The sequence below is a fragment of the Pinus tabuliformis genome, chromosome 1_2 (genome assembly GCF_031772625.1).
Source record: "Pinus tabuliformis cultivar Carrire ecotype Pingquan chromosome 1_2, CPIR1, whole genome shotgun sequence".
Lineage (NCBI taxonomy): Eukaryota > Viridiplantae > Streptophyta > Pinopsida > Pinales > Pinaceae > Pinus > Pinus tabuliformis.
In genome coordinates this window covers 527,365,708-527,379,585 of record NC_142298.1, presented here as the reverse complement: position 1 = coordinate 527,379,585, position 13,878 = coordinate 527,365,708, and positions in this window count along the sequence as shown.

The following is a 13,878-nucleotide window of genomic DNA, read 5'->3' as shown; positions in this document are numbered from 1 at the left end:
TGTCAAAAAATACATCGTCTTCGATCATAGGTTGAAAAACACCTTATGATCGGCAAAAATGATAAGTACAAAAAACAAAAATGTCACATGTGCCCACAAAAGGCGATCATCCTATCACTGGTGATGATCTCTATAAGAAACCACTGCCCAGTCCACCTTGCAAAGGAACCTCCTAAAAGGTCCCGGGACTCCAATCACATAGCGCTGAAGTCGACGAGGAATGTCGTCTATAGTGGTCTCAGGAATATCTCATGTCAAGCACTCAAGATGACCCTCCAACTTGGCCAAAACCTCTGCTGATTCGTCCTGTGGGGCTGGCGCGGGTGCAACTGGTTGCCTCCTCTCGAAAGGCTGGAGAGTGGCTGGTCGCTGTGGACCCACATCTGCATTTGAAATTTTTACTATCAGTTTTGAGATGATAAAAAATATAAAAAAAAAAATTTAAAATAGGAAAAGTTGAAAAGGATTTTACCTGACTCGTCCCACTGCTCTCCTGGTGGAAGAGCCATGTCTGGGTCACCACGGAAATCCATCCCAGCGTAAGGGAAGTCCTGAATGGAAAAGACCTGGTTTTCCAACCATTGGAAATACTCAGGTTTGAACCGAGCAACTTCTGTCCTCTCGTCCGGGTGACGGGCCATGACTGCAACCCATCGCATTAGTTTGGGCTCTCGAGGAAGCCCAACTCCAACAGTAAGGTGCTTTGGGATCAGCATAGGAACCCTCTCCAGGCCAAAACTCACGACCAAAGCCCCATAACCAAAGGTCTTTAGTCGTCCGCTCTTGGCCCTGGTCAGTTGGCCTTTCACATTGGCCAGCACAACATTGCACCAGTTGAAGATGGTGCCTCGAAAGCAATCAACTGCCATACGCATCTGGGATCCGGTGGCAATATGTAATGCGGCAGCTCCACAAAGTCTGGTGACAGTAAACGCAATCACCATGAGCTCAGGACGGGATATGGTCTTTATGTCTATCCCTTTTTCTTTAGCCTGGCTGTTGCAGTACTCTAGCCGGAGGCTATCGACAGACTTGCCACCTGGCCTAGTCCCGTATAGAGTCAAGTCTTCACCTCTCTTAGGCAAACCAGTCAAGAAATAAATGTCCCCCAGCTCGATTTCGAGCCAGTGCCTGCCAATGAAAAAACACTGGTCCTGTATGCTCCATATGTCAACCAGCCACTGTAAGAAATCCACCTGAGCCCTCATGCCAAGAATGGTCCAGAATTTGTACAGTTCGCATGCCCTCAAAGCATCAAGTGAAGGCTGATGATTCTATGCGGCAGTATCCACGTCCTCATGCTCTCGTTCACACCAATCTAGCATGATATACTCTCTGCATCAAGTATAAAGGTTAATTAAATTGCTAGAAAACATTTTGATTGGTCCATTTTTGAGAAATTTTGGGTTCAAAACCCTTGTGGCGGGGTACGAACCCTCCGAGTTAGACACAGTGCATGGGTCCGCACTTTGTCTACACGGAAGGTGCGGACCCCGAGCTTTTTCCCAATGGAGAAAAAGTCGGGGTCCACGGGTCCGCAATGGTAAACCTGCGGACCCCCGCCCGCGGGTTTTGCGCCTAAAAACCCTCCCAAAAAATGAAATGAAGGACTAAATCAAAAAACTAAACGGTTGAAAATGAAGAGTAGGATGATGTGGATTACCTGGAGAAGACGACGCTCGACTCCGACGGTTGAATTTTCCACAATCTTCACGGGAAGTTTTCTAAGCAAAAGCACTATTTTCTCACCCAAACTCGAACGATAAAAATGAATTGACAAAGGCCCTTTTTATAAGTTTTTTGAGTAAATAAATCACAAATTTGTTTATGTTTCACTTTGAAAAGGTATTTTGCAACACTTTTATCCATTTCAAACAGGTATGAGTAATGTTTGTGTTTTTGTGCAGAATAAAGGATTATTCAGGCGAAATCTATCATTTTTAATGAAAAAACAAGTAGAGTCATCTTTAAGCCCTTTTTTGACTCCTAAAATATGAAAAGATTGCCGAGCGTTTCTTTTACACTCGTTAAAACGGAATTAAAAGACGGTCTACTTATAGCTCTTTTCCGACCGTAAAAATACGAAAAGATTGCCGGATTTTTGTCGTTTCAAATTTGATATTGGTTATAAAACGACGTGTCGTTGATCGCTTTTTTACTTTTTCGGATCAGTGACACTAATAACAAAAAGTACTCCTTGGTCGTAAAAGATCAAGCAGTTCTCTCAAGTATTATTTTATACTTTTTTCGGGCTTGGGAGACACAAATTTACGAAAAAGGTCAAACCTAGAGTCTTCTTACGTTTTTTCAGACTCTCTAAAATTGAAAAACGCCGAGTTTCTCCTATACTGGACTCGTTAAAATTTCACAGTAAAGGACCTGTTCAATTACAAACAGGAACGAACCACTCCTTCTTAGGGTTCGAATTTAAACTAAGTTGGACTCATCCGAAGGATGAGCTTATAATCAAGCAAATGTTATCCTCCTCAAGCTTGTCAAAAATAAAGAGGTACTTGCCAGAAATGGTGGGGGAAAAGAGAGGAAAATGAGTCTGTTTGTCATACTTTGTAACCACTCTTGAACACGACACTTTTATTCACCTGGGTTGGGAAATCCTTTGCCTAACAGTTGGTCAAACCACATTGAAAGTCTTCAGCCAGTTTCTGGGTATTAACTTTGGGTCAATTGTTACCAAGCCATCTGTCATGTCGTTATGTGTTCAAGAGATCACTGCCAATAAGCCATTCATCTGCAAAATATCTGTCATCCATCTTGACCATCCCTGAGTCAGTCCTTGCAACTAAATTTCTTCAACTTGATCTATGATTTCGTGTTTTGGGCTTGCCTGCAACGGATCGCTTTCTATCGAATTCAGCTCATTATCTAGAAAGATGATCTAGAAATCGTCAGTACCTTGAGATCTGCATGCCTCAATGGCAGGTTTCTCGCCTTTGACGATAGTTTACATCATTGACTTTCGATCGAAGGATTCCGTGACATGTTCGACATCAACACATTTATTCACATCTCATGGATTGTACTGGGTACTTTGAGAGCCATTGACATCACTGGTGGTTTCTCTCACACTTGTTAACAGTTTACATCATTAGCTGGTAATCAAGTGGTTTCTACCATGTTCGACATCAACACATTTATTCGCATGGATAGAATCGTACTATTTCGGGAAGTAGAAATGAAGACCTTGGATCTAGTTTCCACCATCCAGGCTGCGAGGAATTTTGTATTCATTGTGTTGTGGACTATTTATAAAAAGATGGCTGTGTCCATACTGTGTTCACATGAGTCCATACTTGTGATGTTTTACAAGATCATTCCTATATCAGAGCAGTAGATAGTTTTCTAGTTAGTTTTGATCTGAGTATGGGAATGCCTACCTCAGCGATGAGATGATCTCATATATATATATATCTTGCATTGAATTTTTTTATAGGTTCCGACCGGGCTCTCCACAAGATGATTCTCGAAATGATAAAGTACTTCACTCTTCCTATATGATAAATGAAATCCTCATCTACTACAGACTTCGCACTTTAGGGGGCAATCTATTACACTAAAATATTGTCACCATGATTATTTGCAGTCAGTATGGGTCTATCATCACTTGTACTGTCCTCCTAAGTAAGTCTAAGACCTCAGCTCTTCAAATTAAGCTTTGGAAGTGGGAGAAAGACATTAAAAATCAATGTAACTCTGGTTCCGCACTTTCTCTCATGGTCACCTGCGGTCCCGTACCTTCTGTGTACAAAAGCTGCGTACCTACCCGCTCTGTTCCTAACGGTGTAGGTGCGGACCCCTGTGAAAGTCAAAAGGCGCAAGTTTTATCTTAAAAAACTCACTTTGGGTTAATTCTAGAGTTTTCTAGAAGGAATTTTGACGTGGATTGTTCGCTCTGAGGTGGTTCATGCATCCCAAAAGAGAAGGAGCTAATCCCTTGACTAAAGGAGCTATCCCTTTGAAGGAGGGCTTTATCCCTTTGAAGGAGGACCTAGTAACTTCCCTCCATTGCACTATAAATACAGGCATTGGGGTGAGGACTAGAGAGGTTAGAAGCTGAACATTTTAAGGGTAAATGCTGGTGAAATTAAGACTCTTTGGTTGAGCTTGAGAGGAGAGATCACATACCTCTTGGTTCCATTGGAGAGTGAGTGAAACTTGTCAAAGTAGAGGAGGCATCTTGTTGGACCCTGGGAGGAGCTTGTACAGCGTCAAGGCAAAGGTTGTAAAGTTATTCTTCTTTTGAATTAATACAATCAAACTCATTTTTCTCAACAAGTATCTTATGTTATTTGTTTCATGGACTCCTTGACTTTCATGTTAAATATGTTTTATGCAATTGGCTTTTCAGGTGCTATTTAATTTTTTTTCCTTGTTTGTGTTTGCAGATTCGCGAAAAGGAGCTCATTTGGATCAAAGGAGCGAGGGCATCCACAAGCTTGCGTTGGACCAAAGGTAGGCCCTAAAAACACTTTTTTGCTATTGTTTACCAAAGCATATTTAGAGAAAGATAGTGTCTGGTTGGTTTGCTTGTCATTAGGTCTTCTTTAGATTCTAGGAAGGTCTATCTTGTCCGCAAGATCGTCTCATTCCGTGCGACAATACTATTTCTGGCCTTGATGATATCCCCAAATTATTTTTTGTTCCAGTCCTTAAGTTTGGATTTGATATGTTTCAGTCTCTGCTGGAGCATGTACATCTTGGTACCCTGAATATTCAAATCCTCCTTCCACCAAGTGGCAATGTTACTGGTGAAATTGGGGTGAGAGAGCCAGGAATTTTCGAATCTGAATGGCCTATTTCTCGGAATGCCCATAAAGGACGCCTCTAGCTGTGCAGGTCAATGATCCGAGCCTCCAAAGGGTAGAATGGATGCTGTGATTGCTGATTTTGTGAGTTAGAGATCCTCAGAAACAATAAACCTATCCAGTTTTGAAGCCACTTGGGAAACCCCTCCTCTTTTGTTGTTCCAAGTGAAGGTTCCATTTATAGTCTTCGTGTCCACCAATCCCATGTTCATGAGGAAATCTTGGAAGGCTTCAGAGTCCCTACCAAGCTGTCTTGTGCCTCCCTTTTTTTTTTTTTCCGAAAGAGACCTTATCATATTGAAATCCCCTGCTAGAATCTAGGGTATATTGGGGTAACACGCTCTGAGCCCTTCCAAGGAGGTGAGAAACTTGAGTTTATCTGCTTGCTGTTGAGGGCCATATACATTAGTTACCATGTAAGTCTCCTTGTCACCTACAGGACTACACACCAAAGAAAGATAGTTCCTGGATGCTTCTGCATCCAGGATCCCCAATTTCTATGGATCCCACAATGTGAGAATCCCTCCTGCAGAGTTATCAGCTTTAACCTCCAAATAATCATACTTGATTAACCATTTATTGTGAATTTCTCTTATTTTCTCCATTGAACATTTTGTCTCCTGAATAAATACCATATTTGGTTTTACTTCTTTTATTCTATTACTGAGATTTCTCTGTTTCCTTCTACTACCTAAACCTCTAATATTCCAGGTTGTAAGCTTCATTAAGAAAGGTTGGTAAAAGAATAGCTGGTAAGATCTTTCATCTTACTTGAGTTAATCAGTAGTTTCCCACATTCGGTTAGCAGTTCATTCTGTCTTTTCCTTCTTGAGTTTTTTGGAGATAGTGTCTGCTGGTTCTCCATCATTTTGATCCCACTCTGCTCTTGGCTTTCGTGGTTTCTTTTGACCCCATTTCCCTTCGATTGTGCCCTCCATAGATAGAGTTGTTGGACTCGATCATAGTCTTCTTTTGGCAATGAGTCTACTCCTTTGTTTTTTCCTTGCTCCAGAAATTGTTCTAGATCCAGATTTTCCCTATCTAGAATCTCCTGCAGTTCACGATCCTCCATACCTACCTCACTTGGGGTCATCTCATGGTCCTTTCTGATCTCCATGCAGTTTTTTATCTCCTCTGTCTGCTGGTTGTTTACTGGGATGTCCTCCATTTCAGCTTCCATATCCTACTCCTTGGGGACATTCTCCTTATCCTGGGCTATCTCCATGCTCTCCTCCATATCCTCTAAGATTTTGAAACTATTGTGTTTTGTCTGTTTGTCTTCACTCATTTTCTTATGCGATCTTTTACCCCCTTTCCCTTTACTCCCAACCTTGGTGAAACCCTCATGATCTTTGTCCACAAAGGTTTTCCCATTGCTTTCTACCTTGTTTGTGGGATAGTCTTTGAATAGATGTCCATGTTCATGAAATTTGTGGCATCTGAATGGTATGTGCTCATAGTCTATTGTTTGCACCGATTCCTCATCATAAACTTATAATATTATTGCTTCCGGGAGGGCTCCAGATAGATCCATTTCCACACATATTCGAGCGAAGGAGTTATATTTACCTTTGAGAGTTGCCTCTGATATTTTTAGAAAATGCCCCAGCTTGTTTCTGATAGTTTTCAAGGACTGTGGTAGCCAGTAGTCCAGAGGTAATGAGTATAGTCTGATCCAAACCGGTACAGATGTGAATGTTTCACGTTTCAAAATGAAGTTCATCGTCCATGGGTGCATGTATATTCCTACCACAGCGTAGAAGTAGGGTTCCCCTTCAAACACTTTATCTTTGTCCTCTAGGCTCACAAACACCACTGTGAAGAATCCCTTAGAACCCAAATGCAAATGTGTTTCTCCCTTGGGCTTCCAATGGATCCTGATCCAGATGTATAGAGCTTTCTTCGTTGGCCATAACCCCATAAACTTGTAGATGATCGCATGTTCTTTCATATGGTCCCTGTGTAGTTGAATCGCTGGATCACTTAATATGACCCTAGGGATGATGCTCGATTTGGGTTTGCAGACTCCCATATTTTCCGTGTGAGGCATTTTCCTACTATTGCCTTCCTTCTCCCTTTCTTGATTCGCTATCTGTTGTTTTGCTTCCTTATTTTGGATCTCATTAGTTCCCACTATTTCCTTGCCTCTTGCTTCAGATCTCTTTTCCATTGGTATTTTGAACTGCTTCCCTTCTACCTCCTTGCCTCCCTCTATGACGGCTTGACTGTAGGAGGGAGCGGCGCTCCCCCCTGCATGACCCACCATAGAACCCTAAAACTAGACTTGGCGCCGACTTCAAACCTTTTTTAAGTTGCAGAGCTCCCTCTAATTTTTCTCCGTGCCTCACAAACCATTCAAGTCAGGTCCTTTGGGGTTTTCACTTGGTGCTCTGATAATTACCTACCAAGCCAAAATGATATAATTTCTAAAGATGGAAACTTATTATTCTGAATCAGCCCCCAAATCTATATTACAATGATAGGCTCGGTGATTCTTGAACAAGTTCAACTTCTTACTAATGAAAGCCTAAATTCAACATATCACAATATCTCTCATGATGAAAGAAAGTTAGTTTTATAATTCTTTTTACCCACTAGAGCTGAAAGCCTTGATAGTAGGCCCCCATATTTGTTAAGTATTTTTCCACAGCTGTCCATATAAATTATTTCTATGATCTTCTCAATGTTAGGTTATGACCATGAATAGGAAGTTGATGAATATATTCTAGGGTTCTTGTCTTGTATTTATTCCATTAAAAGATCTTATACTAGATTCCAATTTAACCAATATCTTTCAGATGCTATAAATGACCAATTGGAAAATTTCAATATCTCTAGATATTTCAGATGCCAGTCAGTGTTGGTTCAGTTGTTCATCTACTTTTAGGAGGAATTTTTTCACAATATTAACCTCAGAAAGCAGGATTCAAATGGAGGAACATTTTTAGTGATCTTCTGGACCTCTATTCCGAAAAGTATTCTAGACAATTTACATTTGCAGATTATGTTAATCAATTCTTGTTTGTTGCATACAAAATAATTCATGACCTCAATCCACCTCCTAGAATAATTTTTTAGAGGCCAGAAGATGGATGCAATTGAATGATAATGTAAGGACGAGTGACTGGTATTTGTACAAGGATTTCACTGAAATTAGACTATATTGGTGTGAGTTGGCTCCTTATAAGATCCTATCTTTCCTTAATCTTAGGATCTTGCGCTGGAGTATATTTCACAAATGATAAAAATTGATTAGATTCACTGTTTACTTAGAAATCACCTAGTTCTAGCTCACCATGGCCTCATCAAGTTAATAGTGGTGGATGCTCTGAACCAAATGAGGTTCCTCGTCATATGGAATAAATTTGTGGACATGGATAGGGAGACTTTCGTAGAGACCCAAGCCATCACACTTGGAGAGAAACTAGCCTCTAGCATTGGAGGTAAAGAAGGCAAAACAGAGGAAGAAGAAGGAGCAAAAATAGAGGAGGAAGAGGCAACAAAAACATAAGAATAAGAGAGAAAAACAAAGGAAAAATAGGTAGCAGATATAGAGGAACGAAAAGCATATATGAAAGGAGAAGAGGGGGAGAAGAAAGTAGAAGAAAGAGTAAGCCCTGAAGAGACTTATCAACCCCAAGGAGAAGAATAACAACCACATCAAACAAGTCTATCTCCAGGGGATACTCAATAGGAAGTAGCTGCAACATTAGCTACATTGTGCACTCCTGTCAAGCCTAAGAGGAGGCAATAAAGACAAGGTCCCATGTATTTTATAACCAGGAAGAGCATCAAAATTAGACAAGGGAAACCACAAAATCCTACAAAGGTTCTTATCATTATTGATGTGCCACCAAGTAAAAAGGAAGAAATAAGACCGAGTGAAGGAAAGATTGAGGAGGTCACTCCTTCTAAAACCAAAACCAAGTCACCTATAACACCTATGAGTAGGCCTAATACTAGCCCAGTAACCTTTAAGAAGCCAAGGACACAATATTCCTTTGAGAAAGGAGAAAAATAGAAGCTACAAGAGGATGGGGTTTTGCTACAGGAGAGACAGGTTTTGCTACAGGAGGGGTAGAGTATGCTATAGGAAGAACATGGGAAGCTATAGGAGCATAAGAAAGAGCTACAAAAGGAAGCCACTAGTTTAAATTTAGTTGGGAAAGACCTACAATAGCTCCAAGAGCCTCACCCACAACTTAGCTTGTGGTCCTACTACAAATTTATTGAAGGAGGAAATATTATACTTGAAAAATTTGCAATCCCACTCCTCTACGAGATGGAGATAGAGAGAGGCATAACCCACAGGTGGATGAAAATTTCTAAATCCAAGAATGTGGAAGATGTGGGCCTCAAGGAGGAGAAAGTAATTGAAATGGGCAAGGAGTTAAGTGACTTGAGACTGAGGGAGTCCATTATGAAGGATCAACTATGGGCAAAAAACACAAGGTTGAGAGAGAGGCTGCAGGAGAAAGAAACACAAATTGCCACCATGAAAAGTATCTCTATGGAAGCCCTGAAATACATGCAACCATCAAAGTATTATGCTCTCTTCCTCAAAGAAAAATGACTGTAGTTCCTAATCAAAACTATAGCACAATATGGATCTCTGCCTTTTCAAGACTACATGCAGTTTATAAAGTTTTGCAACCAAACTAATATGGAAGACAAGGAAAAATTAGCTGAATTCTATATACATAATCTCACTTTGAAAAATCTAAATTTTTGGGATCCCAATTCAAGATTGGGAGACATGCAAATAATGGTTTTAGAATCTTTGTTGACTCATGAGGAGACAAGAGTTGAGGAGGTGAAAAAGGTAATGACAAAGGAGGAGAAGGAACCCTTTTATATTAGAGCAGAGCTAGTGAGTCCTAAGGCTATCATTAGAAACCATAGCCTCATCTCCAATGATGCTACTTTAGCACTCAAATACATTTTGACCCAGGAGCAAGCCATTCTACACTTTGAAGATAAATTTATAATGTTGGGAACAAAAAATCTAGAAGCTTTCCAGAGAAGATGGCATGCCTTACCCTAGAACCTAAAAAATAGAGAATATCACTCTCCTGAAAGGCTAAGGAATTCATTGGAGAGAACACCATTGTACAAGAGAATCATGCAGAGGATTAAAATCAGGTGGATATGACTCAAACTCAGTCCACCCTTTCTGCTCGACTTACAAGAAGGAAGAGATGAAGAAAAAGAGTAGAGGGAGTGGGAAAAGATAGAAAGGAATGCAAGTTTTTACCCACAAGAGGGCACACTGTTGGGCATGGAATCCCCCCACGGCATGTTTTGGGGCTCAAAGCTCAAGTTTTGACCAAAGATTGTTGTAAAGTTTCCGCAAATTGCGGGTAGGAAGCGCGAAATGTATGATAGAGTCATAGGGTTGTCCGCGCTAGTCTTGTAAATGTAATGTCAGCCTATCCATGGTCCACGGACCATGGGATTGTATAAATAAAGTGAGGCTCTAAGTGTAAAAGACAACGAAGGAAGAAATAAGAGGTGAGGATAGAGTCTAAGTGACTAAGTGTGTCTTGGGTCATAGGATAGGAAAAGGCTCTATAGTTGAGTGTGCTGAGGCCTAGTAGTCCGTAGTTGAGTGCGCGGACCCCTGTAGCTGAGTGCGCAGGGTGGAGTCGAGTCTGTAACCGAAGAAGAGATTAATAAAGAAAGGTTTTGTTACCAATTCATGTATCTGTTCTTGGATTAATGCATGGTTGATGTAAATTTCAAATATACTGTTTGTTTACTGCGCGCACATGTATGAATGATTTATATTGCTAAATGTAACTTAACACATACAAATAAGCTAGGTTAACCAACTAATAGTAGAATACTAGTAAGGACTTGGGTAACAACAACGCTCGGCCCTCAAGTAGGGCTGCACGAAGGCAGCATTTTTGGTTGCGAGGTACGAGACAGTGCGCGTAGCGACATGCACGCAAGGTATAACCACGGACCACTTGAACTCATTAGACATCTCCAGGGTACGGAAACCTGGTTCTAGAACCCTCCCATACTACTTCGGGTGAGACTTCAGTCTGCACTCCGTGGACTGTTACCAAAAGGGCTAGTAGTATCAGGATTTGTTTGGCTAACTTAACTCTGAACTTGAGTCAGGCCCCAATAAGCCAACAAATGGTTCCGTTGCCAGGACTAGGATTTGCATAAGGGATGTCTGATTTCGTGTCACTGGAATCCCACAAAGAAAGAAATTAAAGAGTGGCTAGACAAAAAAATTCACGAGTTCGCGGCACAGGAAAACAGGAATCCGCGAGTATCAAAGGAACAATGGTTAGAGTGCTACTTATATACCGAAATTCACAAGATTTTCTTGGCATCCTTCCCCTCTGAGTTGTACGAGTGGATCGCAAAGCTAGCAAATAGTCAAGGAAGGTATAGGCTCGACAAACCTATTGTGTGGACCCCAGAGTTGGTGCGCAGACTAGAAGTATTAGGAAATAAGATCGTGCACGCTATGGACCATTGGATCAATGAAATTATAGGAGGGTTTATCATCGAATTCACAGTAGATACGTCAGTCAACTACAACGAGGCGAAACGACACTTCCTCAAAGGACCGCGAGGTAAGTACATTAAATAGTTGAACACTTGGATTAAAATGCTACTGTGTGAAAAGAGGGTTATGCGAATAAATTGATGTTTGGAACTACGCAAAGTGGGAGGATCTACATAAACAAAAGTAGCGAAGAATTAGAGACTAGTCCCTTGATTTCACCTCCACGAGAAAGCCAGGAAGAGCTCGCGAAAGCTTCACCAAGAAGCATGATCAGTCTGATAAGGTAGCGAATTCCATGCATACCACCCCCACCTACACCACCACCAGTTTCACCATCTTCACCCCCATCTTTTCCCAAACCACCTCCGCTACCACCACATTTCAATATGGTGAGAACAATAAAGTTACCGGTATTCAAAGGAGTAGGGAAAAAGATCCGGACCAATTCTGGTTTGTAGTAAAGGCTGTATGGGAAGCGCAAGGAGTCACGGATGATAATATCAAGAAGGAAACACTGGTTAGCTCCTTGCAGGATCGCGCAATGACGTGGTACATTAAGCACTCCAATGACAATCCAAACGTAGGAATCATGGATATCCAAGCTGCGCTAAACAGGGAATTTAGCAGACCAAAATCAGAGACAGTTGATTATCGGGTTTAAGGAAATCGTGATGATTCTAGGTGAGACCCCCTAGGAGCTGGATCAAAGACTTAAGTGTATGATTTGTGAAGCAAACATGACCTTGACGGATGGGCAACACTGCGCATGGTTTGTTGCATCGCTAACGCCGCATCTAAGGAACGCGCTGTTACAACAGAAGCTGTCAACTCAGGTCGAAGCTTTGGAGATCGCAATGAGACTGCACAAGACCCCGATACAAGATCCTAATTTGGGAGTCCAATAGATCCACGCCCAATTGAAGAATTTGTGTCTTGATATGTAGAGCCTGAAATAAGACAGGATGGCTCACCCAGAAGTGCGCGAGGAGGTATAGTGCATAAAGTGCAAAGGCTAGGGACATGACAAGGACCATTGTCCAGTCTTTGTGAACTACCTAGCGGGAGGAGGGCCAATGCCATTGAGACCAGAGGTACAAGCAGGGCTGAGTGCAGCACTTGCATTATGGTGCGTGATTTGTCAGATAGGAGGGAAGCATGCTACAGGTAACTGTCATCTATTACAAAAGTATACGCAGACATCCCAACAATTATTCTGTAATTTCTGCAGGTTAGTAGGCCATGATGAGCATACCTATAGAAGTTATGAACTGATGATGGATCAGAATCCTACCTATAGGGTTCAGACCAAAACGCGAGCCCTCGATCAAAATACAGGGATGGCGTGCACTGGGTTCTAAGGGCGCCGATGAGGTCGAGGTGGAATGGGACCAGGAAGGGGTCATGGACAGCTGATTTGTTATAATTGTGGAGGGCCAGGGAATTATGCCCGCGATTGTACAAATATGACAAAAGCATCATGTTTATATTGTACCCAGTTTGATCATGAGATGGAGGACTGCCCCACACTGATAGCGAGGTTGTGCGATAAAGGAATACTCTGGCTCCTCCTGACTCAGAACCTACAAATGATGAGGTCTGAGCCGTGCGAGGAGAACCTGAATGTAAACATTGTGCTCTGAAGCAGTATCACGACAAGAGATGACAAAGGTAAGCAGCCAGAAGAGAGTGCTTGGGTTTGCAAGGCTCCAAAAAAGGAACCAGAGTTCGATTTGGAGCACGCGAAGAAGACATTCATGGAAGCTAAGAAGAGCTTCATGGAGGCCTCCACTTCAGGTAGTAAAGATAACCTAGAACTGGAGATGGACCCATCAATGCTTACTACCTTTCTGGAGACATGCATGAAGCTGCTGTGCGACAGCAAGGCTGTGAAGGGACTGCAAGAACTCATCACTAGATGTGCTGGATCAGGGAAACCGCGCGTATTCTGGAAGATCGGGAAGCACACAATGTGAACAGTAAGGGAGATGAGATTGACTGCGCAAATTGGGGAATATGAAATGGATCAAGTGATTTTGGATCTAGGATAGGACGCGAACGTTCCACCAAAGCAGAAATGGGAGCACATGGGTAGGCCCACGTTGCAATGGTATCCTATTCAATTGAGAATGGCGAACCAGCACAAGATCCTAGTGATGGGAAGATTGCAGGGAATAATGGTAGATATCGAAGCTGCGAGCACGCTTGTATATTTCGAAGTGATAGAGATTGTTGATGATAGCAATCCATATCTCATGCTACTGGGAATAGATTGGGCCACTAATATAAACAGAGTGATAAATCTAAAGAAGCGCAAAATGATTTTTGAGAAAAATTCACTACGCGTAGTGGTACCTTTAGACCTTGCAGAAGGATCGCGCTACACAGATCCAGTGCTCGACGATGTTATAGACATTTTTGGGCACTGCAACCCTAATCATACATGTCCATAAACCAAGGGCTCCTAAGTCCCTAAAAGTGTTGCTTCACACCCTAAAGGAACAAGGTCAACTGATTACATCATCTCCC